Source organism: Pezoporus flaviventris, unplaced genomic scaffold, assembly GCF_033815535.1.
Source record: "Pezoporus flaviventris isolate CSIRO_AGI_PZ_B2104156 unplaced genomic scaffold, CSIRO_AGI_Pfla_v1 ptg000109l, whole genome shotgun sequence".
NCBI classification, from domain to species: domain Eukaryota; kingdom Metazoa; phylum Chordata; class Aves; order Psittaciformes; family Psittacidae; genus Pezoporus; species Pezoporus flaviventris.
The window spans coordinates 287560-303719 of NW_026892657.1; the positions used below are offsets into that span (position 1 = coordinate 287560).

The 16160-nt window shown below is 47.0% G+C and overlaps 1 pseudogene; it reads left to right on the forward strand.

Moving 5' to 3' along the window:
* The first annotated feature begins 227 nt into the window (after positions 1 to 227).
* LOC133281914 (polyadenylate-binding protein 2-B-like) lies at positions 228 to 14356 on the forward strand (annotated as a pseudogene).
* The last annotated feature ends 1804 nt before the right edge of the window (positions 14357 to 16160 follow it).

Here is a 16160-nt window from a genome sequence, read left to right on the forward strand (position 1 = left end):
TAAAAGGTCAGGAATTACAAAGTTTGCAGATGGCTGTAGATGAGGATTTAGCAAAAATAGAACAATCTATCCAAAATTTAGCCACTTCAGTAAAGTCTTTATCAGAAGTAGTACTGCAAAATAGAAGGGGATTAGATCTATTGTTCTTAAAGGAGGGAGGGTTATGTGTAGCTCTCAATGAAGAATGTTGTTCTTTTGCTGACCATACGGGAGTAGTCCAAGACACCATGTCTGAACTCCGGAAAAGGTTAGATCAACGTAAGAAAGATCGTGAGGCGGGCAGGTCATGGTATGAAACCTGGTTTAATGTTTCACCTTGGCTAACCACTTTGTTGTCTGCTTTAGCAGGACCGCTTATTATGTTGATCTTGGGACTTATAGTTGGGCCTTATATATGACGCTATATTTTACACTTTATTAGAGAACGGTTTGACATAGCTAAACTGCTTATTTTAACCACGAGGTCTGGAGCAAAATATAAGGGCGTATCTATTAATGAAGATGAAGATAATGAGAATGAAGATTATTGTGAATGTGTTATGCCACGTAAAAACTATGTTTGTAATTGCGAGATATTGCATTGTAAGTGTTATGATAAATGTTGGGAGTGTAGAAAAAGGATTGCTTGCAGTACCGAGAATGAAAGTAGCGTCTAATAAACAATAATAGGATAAAAAGAAAAAGGGGGGATTGTAAGAAACTAAGGATAAGGGTATTGCTTATTAAGATTTATGTTAAGCCCAATGTAAAGGATAGACAACAAAAGATATGAAATCGCTTACTCAAACAGTCACCGGACACAGCTTGTGCAAGATAAGATAACCGCAATCCCTTACACAAACTAAACCAAGTACCCTTATACAAACATAGCAGATGTTGACTAAAGATAACTGTAAGATGTTTCAGGAACTGGCAGAAATAAGACAAAACAACTCCATATAAGGACATATGGGTAAAAGGTCAACTATAGGATAAAGGAGGAAGACTTCTTACTTCAGCCTCAACGATCACCAGGAGACAGAAGTGACCCCCTAGCAACAGCTGAAGCATGCGCAGAGTACCTCCACTACTTCATGAGCACGGAAGTAAAGATGTATAAAAAGGGGCTGTTTGAACTGCTCAGCACGGCAGTTGGCGGAGCGCAGACTCCCCTGTCGTCCAGCGCTGTTTTTGCTCATATCCTACTTGCTATAATTAATAAAATTTTAATTGGATTATGATCTGTTATGGTCTCAATTTATAACATCCTTATAAGGTTTTCCAAGAATTTAGTATGCATAAAAATTTTATGCATTCTTATTTGTTTTTCAATTTGTGCTTCTTTTTGACCTTTTTTTTTTGTTTGTTTCTTTTGTTTTTCTTTTCCTTGGTGGCCAGGAGCTCCCCCATCTGTAACAAATTCTTTTCCCTCTGAATTAACGCCGAATAAATTGCTCCTGTATCCACTAAAATTCCACTTTATTTCCTCTGGTCTCTAGTTTTAATTTAACCAGTGGATCTACTAGGGCAGATTCCCCAGGTCCCTTGCCAGTCTAGTTTCAATTCAGCCACCGGAGTCACTCCATGGCACTCTCCCCCCAGGGCAGTGGCAGTCTCACTTCCAACGTCCAAAACTCTCCACAGCACACACACACCGATCCGGTCCCGTAGGAGAAGAACCCACTTCCCCCACCTTTGTCCGACATTCCTCCTTCACCAGTTTCAAAACATTCAACAACCCCTCAGTCCCGTCTATCAACATGTCTGTTCCCACTTGTTTGCCTGCCCCAGCACCCATCCCGTGCTCAAACACAGGAGCTGCTCGAGCTCCCCTCCTTTCCCAGTTTTCCCTTTTTTTTTTTCTTCTCACAGCTGCTCACCCTGCTCTGCAGGGGTTACAGATGTCTGCCTCTGCAACAGCACTTCTGGGTTAATGTGAATGTGTTGCGTGCTGCCAGTGACAGAATCTCTTCCTCCTTATCAGTATCTTATAGGACAGATATAAAGGATGCTCCTCTCAGAGGTAACTGTGATATATAATTTTTCCAATATCACAGGCTGAACAACATCTCTCCTGCTTAGCTTTCTGGTTTTCTCTGTCCTTTTTCAAAGCCAAAATTAGGGATCTGGCAGAGCTATATTAATTTCACATTCTGTCTGCCACTCCGGGTGGTTTCTTAAAGTGAAAAACCTATCTGTATATAGTACTTCATCCCATTTTCCTGGCCACCTCAAAATCAACATTAGTTGTAACAATGTATTATAATTCAAAGTTCCATTTTTAGGCCATTTCTCCTGATCACAGAATTGTAGAATTAACCAGGTTGGAAAGGACCTTTAAGATCAAGTCCAACCATTACCCCATTACTGCCAAAACCACCACTAAGCCATGTCATTAAAGGCCTCATCTCAATGTTTTTTGAACACTTCCAGGGACACTGATTCCACCACTTCCCTGGGCCACCTGTTCCAATCCTTGATCACCTTCTGGTGAAGAAATTTTTCCTAATACCCAGACTAAGCCTCCCCATGCCCAGCTGGAGACATGTCATTATGAGATTAAAATGTGGTGGTTTTGTTTGGTTTTTTTTTTTTTTGGTTGTTTTTTTTAATATCTCTCCTACAATTCAACCATTTTCATTGCTTTATATAATTAAATTCACTAAGAGTTACCAGACAATGGGAGCTGTAGCCCCATTTTCTGGTCTGACAAATTTAAAATAAATAAATTATACATGTACACACTGCCATAAAGGATCCTCTGCCTTAGGCATCAAACATCCTTAAAGAACTGCTATCAAACCCTAACACATGACAGACAGAAGGAGGAATCCAAGTCAGGGAAAATTCCATATCAAATTGGAATAATGCTTAGCAGTCTCCAGAACAATCCAAGTCTGGAAAGGCAAATCAAACACATATAGATGATGACCATGGGAAAGAGTCATTTCATTGACACACTGTTCTCTTTCCATATCATTCCTGAATGTCTTATGGGTTTTTTACGGATATAATAAATAGGGGGCTAATACCTGTCCTCTGGTAATCAACTTCAGAAACTTCACCCCAAAATCCCAATTAATACTTTCCCCAATCTCATAAACAATCACAAGCTTGGCAATTAATTTTTCAAAAGTAAGCTTTTTACACTCACAACATTTTTACAGATAGGAACATCACAGTCTTCATAAAAAAAATATACCTGCACACAAGACTTGATATTCCATACGTATGCAAATACTCAACTTTATCCAGAAGTTTCCTATCAAATTTTACAAATTAAAAATAACAGGGATGTACATGCAAAATTACAGGAGTGGAGAATTTTAACTTTTAAGTTGGCAACAGTCTAACTAAAAACAGACATTGGTTACAATATTTTATCAACGTTTTCTTGTTTACCGAGCCCCCAGAAGACCCTCCCAGTTCTTTCCAATGTGCCAAAATGTAACCCAATGGGCTTTTCTTCAGAATTCCCTTATTTTGACCGGCTCCCATTTCAAACAATCTTTTACAAATCTATAGCTTCTCTTTCCTAGTGCTCTGCAAATGCACTTAAAATATGAGAGTACCTACACACAAGTTTTATGATATTCTCAGGGGTTCAGTAAAATAATATCTCTGGGTTCTGCAGATCAGTTCCCCTGTTGTTAGATCATAGTTTCAGTTCCAGCAAAATTTACACTGTCCTAGTATCCACGGCAGATTCCACTGTTCAAAAGTTACTATGCACCCATATGTGAGGCTACAAGCCTCTGGTTATACAGCCACTGGGGCGCAGAGAGGGAACTCTTCTTAACCCCCCATTAGCCACAGTTTACTTTTGTCTATTCCTCCCCCACCGCTTAAACACTAATCTTTAACACTAACGACAGACATATACACACACAAAGCACTTAGGCGCAACTTCCTCCGTCTCCGGCCGCTCTCCTCGCGGAGAACACGGAACCGCGGATCAGGACTCCACACTCGCTTCGCAGCCGTGCTACGTCTCAGTCACACAGAAACACAAACACACATGGGATCCCACACACTCACACTATGGTTCCGCCTTACCCTTCTCCTGCTTCCTATGGTAGCAGGTCTGTCCTGATTCCCAGAATTTGAGATGCAGCGGAGACCTGGTGGGTTCGCCTACCCCTTCACCTGCTTCCACTACGGTCATTAGCAGATCCTTCCTGGCTCCCAAAACTTGGGATGCAGCGAAAACCCGAACTCACCCGATCCACCCTCAGGATCGCTAGCGGCCGCTCTACCGGTCGGCGAGTCCCCTGCTTGCAAGCCCTACCTGCCAAGAGGAGCTACGCTGTGCGTCAGACGTCTCTGCGCACCTTACCAGCATCCCCGGGCCACGCGTACGCCTTACAGGCCCCCTGAGTTTCAAGCATACCGTTTCTCCGCAGCCGGCACAGGTTGTTGTCTGTCCTCGCAGTGAGCGGACAAGGAGCGGAGCTCCTCCAGGCAAGCGGCCTGGGGAGCCTAGGATGTCCGCCCCTCAGCCGATCCTGCAGCCGAACAGAGACCTCCTGCCTGGCTCACCAAATTGATGCGCGGATTGACTCCACAACTCGTTAAACTTGTAAAGTAGGTATGCTTTTTATTCAGCGCTGAGACGCACGGGGATAATTCCTCAAAGTCATGCGTACCTCAGTGTTGTTTCCCTCTACATTTATTCTCTAAAGTTATATATATTCATAAGGTTGCACAACACGCCTATACATATTCATGTCCTATCCCCGCTTCGTATTATAATGAGCCAGAAGGTCCTCTGCACCTGCGCAGTGCCCCCTCTGGTCATGGGCAGGGGTCTCAAGATGAAGTAACTGAGTCTTCCTCCTGTGGGTAGGGGTCTTCAAGATGAAGTAAATGAGTCTTCCTCTTCTTGCACTTTTCACCTTTCAGTCTTCACATATGGCCTTAGGGTTTGGTCGGTATCCCAGCCATAAACCATCTGCTTCTCCCCCTTATCAGTAGATTCAGGTGTCTGCTTTTCCTTATCAATAGCTGCTTATCAATAGGATCAAGTGCCTGCATTTCCTTATCAATAGCTGCTTATCAATAGGACCAAGTGTCTGCTTTTCCTTATCAATAGGACCAGGTGCCTTTGTTCTGCTTAGCAGGCATTTACAACAGACAATACTTTTCTTTAAGCAAGCAAATTCCTCTAACCCCCTTGTACAACCCCCCTGTACATTGGTCAACTCTCTGCATCAACCACCTGTATTTACTAGCTAGTTGCTAATAAGAAACTATGCCTTGTATTGTATAGATTTGTCACTTGTAAAAGAGATGTTAGAGTATGGAAATTTGCAGTAGCTGCTAGAAAATGCTAAGGCAAAAGCTAGAAAGATTTTAATACAATGGTACTGTTATAAAGCAGGTAATGGAACAAATTAAGAGGGTGGGATAATTCCACTGGTAAGAAATTTCTTTGGCTAGTCCCTTGCTACCGTCAGTATCTTCAACATGCTGCTGCACCCTGTAATAGTTACTCTGCTAATGTAAATTTGTGTGTGCCTTGCTGTAGTAGCGACTTGTTACTGGATGAAGCAGGTGAAACTCTGCATTGACAACAAGGTGCAAGGACTGAGGCTGACAAAATGCCTGCTACCACAGTCAAGGGCAAGACTGGGTTTGTCTCTGCGTTTGCCACCAAGAAGAACCTTTAGCTCCGATGTTGGCTGCAACACAGCAGGCGTGGAGCGGTGGGGCCATATGCCATGCCAGACCTTGATGTGAGGGATGGCCTTCCCTGTTACCAGAGAGCCATACAGCAGAAAAAAGGGGCAGGCCCAGCAGCCTGTAGTCGGCATATACTGGAAATATGATCGAGCCCAAATCCCCTGCTCAAGTAGAGTCATCCAAAACATATATAAAACAAAAAGGGGGAGATATATTATTTTTGCATGCAGTCTGTCACTCCACGTGATTTCTTAAAGTGAAAACCGTATGTGCATACATTACTTCGTCCCATTTTCCTTGCCACCTCAAAACAACATTAATTGTAACAATGTATTATAGTTCAAAGTTCCATTTTTAGGCCATTTTTCCTGATCTTCCAAAGTGTACAAAGGCCACCATTGGTTACAATATGTTACCAATGTTTCCTTATTTACCGAGCCCCCAGGAGACCCTCCAAGTTCTTTCCAGTGTGCCAAAATGCACCCTAAAGTACTCTTTTTCAAGATCTCTTCACTCTGCTGATTTTCCATTATCAATCTCGCATTCACACACACACACACACACACAAACGGGATCCCACAGACACACTCCACACAGTTACAACACTTGAGACAAAGACAGAGACTAAAATTCAATCAAACAAACAACAGTTAATAACACAGTTATAACATCCCATCACCAGTACCAAAATCACAAGACCAAAATCATTACTGTAACAAGCCACAAAATAAGACGAATACCGGTAGAATCAAAAGCAGTTCTTCCTAACCCCTATGGCTCAGACCATATTTTGTAACATTAATAGGGGTTTTCCTTGAACCCTTTATATTTGACCAGCCTGTCAGTGTCCCAAGAAGGAAGAGACCCTTGTTTCCGACCAGGTTGTCTGCATCCCACTGTGGGAACCGTACTGGACAGCCCACTGTATCGGAGGGTGATTCGACTAACCTATTCAGGGACCCACACTGACAGCATCACTGAATCAAATCCCTTATGGGCTGTTGATAGCACACTGGACCCAAAACCATTTCCACAAGACACCCCTGCATCTTGTAGGACCCAAACCACAAGATGCCCCCTGCTTAGTTATAACAGTCTGTCACTGATACCAAAATCTCAAGACCAAAATCCTTAATGTAACAAGCCGCAAAATAAATCAAATGCCAACAAGATCCAAAACCATTTCCACAAGAACCCCCTACATCTTGTAGGACCCAAAACCACAAGATGCCCTCTGCTTCTTGTGGGTATATACCAGTAAAATCCAAAACCTTTTCTACAAGATGCCCACTGCGTCTTGCAGGACCCAACCCACAAGATGCCCCCACAAGATACTCCCATTAGCATTCCTGCTCAGGGTTCCCTGGATGGGAACGGTGTGAGCCCAGCTGAGTGAAGTTCTATGTTGAAATTTGTTTTCTTATGTAATTATCATACTAATCTTTTGTGATCCTTGGCTAGGATTCCTCTAATCCAGATGTGACTCACTCCTAAAGCAGCTTTTCACAGATCAGGGGGCATTGCCAGGCTAAAAACCCTACTGATCCCCCCACCTCTTAAAATCTCAAGACATTTTTAAAGCTTGGGGCTTTAACTCTTAATGTTGTACTCCTGAGCTCAGTGCTGCCAAGATTGGCCTTTATCCAAATTACAGCTTAATCTTAGATTAAAAATAAACCTGACTTCTTCTAGGGCTTTAAATATTCCATTTAGTAGCTTTGTAAATTCTTGAGACATATTTCTTAACAGAAATTACTTTGGGGTGTTTGGATTCTCTTGTGGAAGAGGAAATGCTGAACTCCCATCTCTGAAAGTGAAAAGAGTGATTTTTACAGGAAAATGTTCTGGAATAGCAGTGTACAGCTGTACCTTGTTTAGATGGTAGGAGAGGCTTCAACACTTTCATCTCCCATTATCTGAGAGGTTGTTGTTGTTGTTTAAAATGTATTGAAGTTCTGTTTGAGAAGGTATTGTAAATGTTACTTATAAAATAAATTATCCTGCTGTGTGAACCTCATCTGCAGTGAGACTGTACTGGCTGGGAGCTGACTTAACACTGACCTGGCTTTCTCCAGGCTTCTAGTATCCATCCTTTGGAGCTGTGCAGCTATTTAACTATTATTTTTAGCCTATGTTTTATGTGTTTTTAACTGATTAGGTCCTTGAAGCACAGACTGCTGCCTGTGGGACAGGAAAGACTTGGAGTAGAGGTGTGTGAAAATCACCGAGTAGCTGCTCAGTGCCTATGCCTGCCTGTGTTACCTCTACTTGGACATGCTGTAGCTGCACAGCCTTGTGTAGTGAGTGTACTGCATAAGCAATTAAGAAGCTGGGATGCTTTTCTAGCCTAGTTTGTACTTTTTTTCCCTATATAAATACCTGGTATTGATTTGGAAGTCTTCAATTGGAACAGCAGGGAGCTGCAAGGATAGGAGATGCTAATAGAGATGAGTTTGGGATGAGACAGGCATTTGTGCAATCCTGTCTTAATCTCTTGGTGTGGATTTATCCCAACTGTGCTATCTGTGCTCCCTGACCTGGGCTAGAAATAGCTGTTAAGTGTACCTGGCCTGTCTGAATGAGGTGTGAAGTGATATCAGCAAATACTGTGTTTGCCACCCAGAAGAACCTTTAGCTCCGATGTTGGCTGCAACCCAGCAGGCCTGGAGCAGCGGGGACACATGCCATGCCAGACCTTGATGTGAGGGATGGCCTCCCCTGTTACCAGAGAGCCATACAGCAGAAAAAAGGGGCAGGCCCAGCAGCCTGTAGTCGGCATATACTGGAGATATGATCTAGCCCAAATCCCCTGCTCAAGTAGAGTCATCCAAAACATATATAAAACAAAAAGGGGGAGATGTGGAGACAGTGTTCTCACAGGAGAATGGATAATTGATACATAAATTCTGAATAATCCTGAAAGATACAGCAAGGCCATGAGAGGCCCAAGGAAGCTTAAACAAGCAAGATAAGAAGAAGCTGTATTTCACCGAGTTAATGAGAACTGTGGACTGTTGGCAAGCTTTCAAGGTCAAGTTCCCACACCTGTGCTTAACCAGTTATATGCTAGTTGCAAAGGGTCTTCAAGACATGTATCCAATCATAATATGCCAAATCACTGTAAGTGCACGTAAGAAATAGTATTTAAGGGGTTAAGGCTTTGTAATAAACGGCTTTTTGTCTGATCATATTGATCTCTGACTGAGTCCATATATATTCTGCGGCATCCTCCTTCAGGGCCCACTGGGGTCCCCTCTTCTCCTCAGAGTACTCCTCTTGATCCTGGTGTGTTTGAGGTTGGGGACAAGATGCCACCTTGTTTCTAGGTACCAGACACTGCACTGGTGCTGTGGTGGCAACCCCGGGGGTTCCTCTGATGTCACTGAATGCCATAGCCCCGGGAGGGAGGTATCGTGCTGCCATCCCCCCTCACTCCCAGCTTCCCTGGTCCCATGCCCTGCTTGGGATCCTCGTGTTACCCTGCCAACCCTGGGGACAGGGACACTGGGGCACAGAGGATCCCAGGGGGCTGGAAACCAGAGCCCCCTGCCAGGCACCCTGCCCTATTGTATGGGTTTTGGGGGCTTTGGGGGCCAGCCCAGAGAGATTATGTGGTAGGACTTCCTTTTGGCATGTTGTCCCCCCCTTGCTGTTTCCTGCTTTCTCTAAGTGTACTCTATGTTTGACCTGTGAAAAATGTAAACTTTATGATGCAGGTTATGGCTGTTAACTGTGTATCTGTGTAATAAAGACAATTTAATATCAACCAGAGCCTGGACTTGTGGTGGGTGCCCTCACCCCCACTCACCCAGCAGCACTCTGGGCCCCTAACCCTGGAGGGGTTCATTGTAGCCATGGGGTAAACACTTCCCCATGTCTAGCCATAAGGAGGGGTGTCCATGGCGGGGGGCATTGAGGTTTGTCCCCAGGGAACCCAAAGGGATGTTCCCTTCCTGCTGCAGATGCTGCACTCTACTGGGGTGCCCTGCTGCTCACACTGTGCACAGGAGCTCGCTGTGGTCCCCAGCACCGCCAGCGGGGTGGGTGGACAAGGAGGCCTGGGGGGGGGGGGGGGAAGATCCACCACCTGGCCGCTCGTACATGTCTGCTGCCACACCCAGGACTCGAACCCGAGGCTCCAGGGTCACGGCTGGGCAGGGCCCCCTGCCGGCGCGCCCTGCCCTGATTGGCTCCTGATGTGTGAAAGCAGCACTGCGCAGGAAATTTGTATGTGACGCTGTTCCGTGGAGGTAGTGCGGGATGTTCGTGGTCCGGGGGGGAGGGGTGTGCACGGCATGACACACGTCCGGAACGGGTCTTAGCTCTGTGGTAAGGACTGAGGCTCTGGAGGCTGGAGCAGAGGGTCAGCTCGCTGCTCACAGGTAGTGATCTCACCACTGTGAGATCAAACCAGGAGCCCCAAGCTGGAAGGGTATGGGTTTACCTTTGTTTAGGTGAGGTAGGGCTCACTCTGTATGGCCTGGGAGCGCTATGGTGGGTCAGGTCCTGTCTCTCCTTCCATTTTAAATCCGGCTTGTGCCTGTTTTTCCTTTTTCACCCACAGGAAGATGCTTCCTGTTCCACTCTGCAGCCCTCCTAAGTTGGGAAATGCCTCAGTATGAACACAAGACCTTTCAGTAGGTCACCAACTTCAGGAGTGAGGACTCCTGCAATTCTGGGGTCTTGCTGCAAGCCTGCCTGCAGCACTGAGAGCAAGCTGCTTTGGTGGCACCTGTTCATCCTTCTGCTGGAAGCACCTTTAAAGCCCTTGTCTGTCTGGCGTTCTGCTTTAGTTCTACGTTAAATGGCTGGGATTTTTTTTCTCTTAAATGGCTTTTTGCCTTTCTTCCTGCCCAGTCCTCTCTTCCTGGACACTTCAGGGATCTGGTTGTAGGACCTGCCGTCCCTGGCAGCAATGGAGGCATCCTGGGATGTGGCAGAGATGGCAGCTCTGTGGAAGACTGTAGATGATGACTTGGACTTGAGCCACCTGGAGGGGGACAGTGTGGAGGAGCTGGTTGTGCAGAACCCAGTGAGTGTGGAATCAGTTTTCCTTGTTTCTCTAAGGAAATGGGAAGCTTTCTACACCTCTGTTCAAGTGCTTCTAAAAATTAAAAATCTTGGGCCCTGATGTTAAAATCCCTGAGCTGAGAAGTTGGAACCTGAATTGTCACTCTCCTGCTGCTTAGCTTTCACTACTGAGGTGTTTTTCTGGCTGAGCAAGAGTACCTGGCTCCTGTTCATCACCAGCTTAAATCTCTGGTTCCCTCTGGCATCTCTGCCCATACTGCTCCAAAAGTATGGGAAAGGAAGTATTATCTGTTTTTTTTCTCCCTAGTGGAGCTGGGAGCTGAACTCCCCTTTTGTGGGACAGGCTGTTGTCCTCAGGCTACGCTTGTCCCCTGCCTGGGAGGGAACTGTGGGTGGAGGTGCATGTTGTGCAGCACTGCAACGTCCCAGCCCAGATTGGGCGGTGGGATCAGGGTGTCCCTGCTCAGTGTACTGCTCATGCAAGTCTTGGTTGGGGTTTCAGGAGCTGGAGGCCATCAACGCCAGAGTGCAAGAGATGGAGAAAGAGGATGAGCGGATAAAGGAGCTGCAGCTGGAAGCTGAGAAACGCTTTATTGTGAACCTGGAGGGAGGTATGGGCTGTCCCTGGGTGCTGCTGTCCCCTCAGGGCCAACACTAGAGCACAGGGTGGTAACTGGAGCCAGAGCATGTGGCTCTGCCTCTCCAGGCAGCCTGAGGCTGGACATGTAAGGTGGATGAGGGATGGGGTCCCGGGTGTGACATGGTGCTATCCACTCTTAGCTCCTACCTGTGCAGACCAAGATGCAGTAAATTAATTACATTTAATTCAGTTACTTAATTGAGTTTATTATCAACTGCCCCAGTAGAGCAGTTACCCTGTGGTTTGGGGGCTTTCTGAAGAGAAAGGGGGCAAGGGGATGGAGGAGGAGGAGGAGGCAGAGACAGCCGTGTGGGTATTTGGGTATGCCTGGACGTGACAGGGACTCAAGGAGCTTTATAGTGTGTCAGCTCAGTGGTGGTTGTGCTGGTAGAAGACTTCCACAGACACCCCTCTGCCAAAGGGCTCCCATAACTCCAGCATGGCAAAGCAGCCCTTGTCTCTGCAGGTCTCTTCCCAAAGACAACCAAGAAGATGGAGGTTGACCAGCGATCCATCTATGTGGGCAATGTAAGTGGGAGACCCTGGAGCAGAGCCCATCTCCCTACTCCTGGTCCAGCTGGATGTATGTCTGAGAACCTTCTCACCGGGGGCCTTTCCACCCCCCACTGAAGGCTGGCTGGTCCCATCCCAAATGCTTCTCCTCTGCCCAGCCCAGACTGGGAATGTGGCTCAGCATCTGCCTATGATTTTCAACTACTTGCAGATAATCTGTTGCAAGTGTCAGCTCCCCAAACTACGCTGCTGGAAGCTGCTGGTTTTGTGGCGTTTCTTGTTCCCTCAAAGCCAGGGGAGCTGTCTCTTGGATTTGGGCTTCTAGGCTGGAAAATTCAGCTGGGTCTGCTGCACCTCAAGAGGTGGTGAAGCTATGGTGGCATGGTGTGAGAGGGGTCAGCTGGGCCCTTTGTCTCTCGTGACGTTGTGTGATTGCAGACCCACAAGCTGGGGGGCTGGCTGGTAGCACTGGAGGGCTTGGGACTGTCGTTGCAGGTAGATTATGGGGGCACGGCAGAAGAGCTGGAGTCTCACTTCCACAGCTGTGGGGAGATCAACCGAGTGACCATCCTCTGTGACAAGTTCTCAGGGCATCCCAAAGGGTCAGTGGTGTGCTCTGGGATTGGGGTCTTGAGGATGCTGCCCTGTGCTCCCCAGCCTTTGGGAGCAGTGGGGTGCCCTGGGGCTCTATTCAACCCATCCCCTTGTAGGTATGCCTACATTGAATTTGAAGAGAAGAGCTCTGTGAAGACTGCGTTGGAGCTGGATAAGAGTGTGTTCAGAGGCCGTGTCATTAAGGTAAGAGCTGGATGAAGCCCTGGGGTGCTGCATCTATCTCTCCCAGCTCTGTTTGAATGGAGCTGTGCCAAAACTTGGTGCTGGCTGAGCCACCCTTTGCCTTCTAGGTGCTGCCCAAGAGGACCAATGTGCCGGGCATCAGCACCACTGACCGTGGGGGCTACCAGGGCTGCTTCCAAGCCCGGGGAGGCCTGGCCCAGCAGGGAGGCTACTACGGAGGGCAGCACCCGAGGGTGCGAGGGAGGACATACAGGTGAGCGGCTGGGTAGGGGGTTTCTTATGTATTTGGGTCAAGACCCCTATGTCCCCAGGATGGAGATAGCTGCCCCTTGCTCTGGCCATGCTCTGGCTTTGCACCTTCCATCTGGCATGGGTGAGAGGATGGAGAAGGGCTTCAGCAGGAGTGTCCTCCTGGAGATCTGTGCTAGAAATGTCACCTGCCCATCACGTGCTGTTTGCATCACCCCAGTGCCTGTGGGTTTGGCAGGATCCTGGTGGCTGGTCTGGCTGGGACATGAGCACCTCAGGAGACCTGTGGGCACCTGGAATGGGGGGGGAAGGACTGAAGCGAGCCCACAGTGATGGCACAGCAGATCCCATCCATGCTGCTGTCCTGGCATCCGTCATCCCCAGTGCAGGCCTGGAGCTATTCTCTGGCACACCTCCTGTTGCTCATACATCTGTGAGCTCGCTGTGGATTAGCTTTACTGATGCCCCAGCACCTTTGGCACTGTGGTAGGAAGCAGAGAAGAGCTTTGGAGGTGAAAGAAGCACCTGGAGACCTGCAGGGATTTGTGTGGCCATCACACTCGCAGCCTGGCCAGTCTGAGCTGTGCCTGGCTTTGGGGGTTCAGTCTAGGTTAGCTGGGGCAGAAGGGTGAATCCAGCTCTTGGAGGGGTGAAGGAGCCGAGTAGCTGTGCTTTTTGGCACAGCTCACAGCTGAGCAATGCTGCAGTGCTTCAGGATGCTGGTTTTGTTGTTCTTTAGGGGTCGGGCAAGGCTGCTGCCTTGGTATTTTCCATGCTAGAAAGGATTGGACTACCCTGGTGATGCCGACAGAACTGAAATGAGGAGATGGGATTGCAGAGATCTCACAATATGCCTACTCAAGTAAAAAAGTTTAATTTAAAGAAGGCCATCTGCCTGGCTGTGAGGATTACTGGGGAGGCAGCCATGTGCTGTGCTGCAGGAGGGAAGACTGGATCCCCTCCATCTGCACATCCTGCAGGTGTCCCAGAGGAGCTCACCTTAGCTTTGCTTAGGAGATTGCATTTTCATCAAGAACAGTCTTATTCTAGAGAACACTGTCCTCAGGAGGGAGGAGCTCTCCCAAACCATTAAGGCTCATTCTCATCCCATAGAAAAGGGCTGCACTGGAGGGTTTAGTTTGCTTTCTAGGTGTCCAAATGTCTTCCACCCCACTGTGAGGATGGACCTGCCCTGCTTGACCTGTGAAGCTCCCTCAGCTTTGCCAGTTTTCTATGGAAGCTGGATGCTGCTTTCTCTTGCTCATAAGAAGGTCCTAAAGGCCTTTCTAAAGACTCTTTTCTTCTTCAGATCAGTGGAGAAAGTCTTGGGTTGCAGCTCTAGATCTGACTGCTGGGGAGCTTTTCCTTCATCAGCCTCATGGATTTCTGACCTTCCTCTTGGGAAGAGGATGGAGCCAATTATGTGGTTTGGGTCTGTTTTTTAGCTTGTTTTTTGTGGGTGTATACCAAACGGACGCTACCACCCGGGTATACGCCTTTACCTATGAGATTTCCTATCTCGATTTATGGAAGGCTTCCAAACCTTGCGTACGCTTACCAAACCAACCCAATTACCAATTTAGTCTTTATGCAAGATGCCCCCTGTACCTTACAGACTATACAAAAGAAAAGAATACCTTTTTATTAGATGGTCCTTGTCTGTTCCGGCGGTGATCCGAATGAGTTGAGGGGTCCCACCGGGAAAAATTCCTAAGTGCCCTAGGGAGCCCTGTCCTCAGCGGGTCCTGCAGCAGAGCAGAGAGGGTCCCATCAGGGTCGCCAAATTGATTTGTGGAAAACTCCAGGAACAAACTCGCCAACAAAGTTTTCAAGAGGACAAGCAGGTATTCTTTATTGCGGCACCGGGAGACACGGGGGATAGCTCCTCCTAACGTGTGTCCCCCAATTGCCACACAGGCCGTCCTTTTATAGCCACTGGGCATGCATACGTATTCATGAGGCTACGTGTGGATTACATCATTTTCCAGAGAGTTCCTCGCATGCGTACAGAATCGTGGTGGTGGTCTCTGAGGGTCGTTTACTTCCTCCAACAATCTTCATCACTTCTGGCAGCCTTTGAAGCATGCGCAGTAGATGCTCATACCAGTTTAATTGGTTCGTTAGCACCAGAGACATAATAATCCTCCTATCCTCCCACTTATCAGTTAGTTTCACTGTAGCCCATCCTGGACCCCTGCAGTTCCCAGATACTCCTTACCCTGTGTCCTGTTCTAGAATGTTTTTCTTAAACTGTATCAACTATAACATTTATCTTATGACAATTCTCAGTATGATCTCTAGCTGTACTCTGCTTTTTCTTCTGTGTATCACGCACCTCAGTAATTTTCCATTGCTACTGTTACAAAGCCATCAAACTTAACATTACTTAAAACTAATTTGAGAGGTTTCTATATTCCATTTTGTGATTTTGTGCCCCCTTGTCTCACTGTCCAGCCTCGGGGAAAATCTTTTGGTCCTCCTATATCGTCATCTAACCCTAGACCAGACCCAAACCCAAACCTGCTTAACTTTCAAGGTCAGACGAAATGGGCCGTTCTCAGGATGGTATGTCCGTGGTTAAAACACACTCTGTATATGTGCCAACATGGTGATCCCCATCACAATCAGCAGGTGGGTCTCAAGGGTACCCAAAGGCCATTCAAAACCTTCAGAACTCTCAAATGATGCTGTGAATAGTCTGGTGGGGGAGCGGGGGGCGTAAGGGAATGTCTCCTTCACAGGCTGACAACCAGAGAAGGGAAAAAAAAGGTGTAATTGCTGAAATATTCCATTATATGCCTTCAAAAGTATAGACGTGTTGACCACACTGGGAGCGCAAGCCAGCCTAGTTTCATGATCAGTGAGTCTATTGTATTACAAGTCATTACCATGAAGTACAGCGAAACAAGAACCTTAGGCCAGGCCCCCCAGCTGATAAGCACTAAACCAGCAAATACTGGCTCTAACTAAGGTGCGACATGCTGAAACTGTGAGATCAAGTGCAAGAACTCTGAGAACCAATAAATCAGCATTGTGACGAGTGACTATTAATCCAAAACAATGAATGCTTATCACAAATACGATTAGAGACACTCTGCTCACATCTGTTGTTATCTCAACCCTTCGTGCCCCATGTTGGGCGCCACAAAGAACTGTCGTGGTTTAAGCCCAGCCGCTATCTCAGAACCATGCAGCCACTCGCTCAATCCCCCCCTCCTTCCTCCCCCCTCTCCCAGAGGGATGGGGAAGAGAATTGAAAGAATGTATC